Consider the following 1,167-nt stretch of genomic DNA (forward strand, 5'->3'; position numbering starts at 1 on the left):
TAGCTGCAGGGCTCCTAATTGTACACAAGATGAAGAATCCCACCTTAAGGAGAATTGTGAGGAGGGTTTGAATGGTTGGAGAATTGGAGAGATGCCCAGAGACTGAATGAAGGCCAACACAGTATTAGTTAAAAATGGACTTAAAGTAAATTTCACTAATACCCATGAGAATTATCATATGTCTCTTTCATGCAATTTTGAAAACTAGTATTCTATGTATTGTTATATCATGATTTTTTTTTCATTTTTATAGTCCAGTAGTCTTTTGTTTTATTTTATGTTACTTTTTTACATCTCTTAGGCCATGAATTCATAAGGAATAACTTCCAACAGCTCAGGCTCCTTTCCATTGGTTCCACAAAGTGTGTTTCTCTGGATGGAGCAGGCTGAAGCTTCAGTTGAATGCAAGTTCCTTTCTCTTTGGCTTCCTTCTGGCCATTTTCCTTTGCTTGTTTTGGGAAGCCATCTTGGCTGTGCTCAAGACACACATTAATCCTCTTGGCAAGGATCTTACCCTTGACTTGCTTGTCCACACAATGCTAACAGCATGCTGGGTAACACTGTAGACCTTTCCAGTTTTGCCATGGTAACATTTGTGGGGCACTCCTTTTTGAACAGTACCATTCCCTTGATGTCTGCAATAACACCTTTTTTGTAGATTCGCATGGATGTGGCCATGTTTCCTGAAGAGTCTAGAGAACATGCCTTGGTACCTCTCCTCTTTCCCTTTGTGTTCATCATTTTGGCCAATCACTGGCAGACCATGGCCCAAACATTCAGGCTAGCTACCGGGATGTAGATAAGAGAAAGAGTTTATGATGCAACCACTCATATCATGACTTTTTAACCAGCCTAACGTGGAGTCTGGATTCTCCTGTTGGAATTTTAGGTCTACCATTATCATTGGGAGACCTTGAGCATGGGACATCTTTGCACTTGAACTTCCTCATCTCTAAGATGGAGATTATTCTGTCCACTACAGGGAGCTGTGCAAGGGTTTGTGGGAGTTAGGAGGAAAATACTTAGCAGTGACTGGTGCATTGTAAGCATGACTAAACATTCAGAGATTTCTGTGGAGTATCTAGTATTGCTCATTGTTCTGATGAAAATTCATTTGCAACAATCTTTTTTTTTGTGAAAATACTGAACAGAGGGGTTACAATTATA

General features: G+C 40.1%; 1 pseudogene; it reads right to left on the reverse strand.

The window, feature by feature from the left end:
* Nucleotides 1–297: 297 nt before the first annotated feature.
* On the reverse strand, nt 298–741 carry LOC138827878 (large ribosomal subunit protein eL21-like; annotated as a pseudogene).
* Between the last annotated feature and the right edge of the window lie 426 nt (nt 742–1,167).

The sequence above is a fragment of the Dipodomys merriami genome, unplaced genomic scaffold (genome assembly GCF_024711535.1).
Source record: "Dipodomys merriami isolate MVZ:Mamm:240054 unplaced genomic scaffold, mDipMer1.0.p SCAF_16, whole genome shotgun sequence".
Classification (NCBI taxonomy): domain Eukaryota; kingdom Metazoa; phylum Chordata; class Mammalia; order Rodentia; family Heteromyidae; genus Dipodomys; species Dipodomys merriami.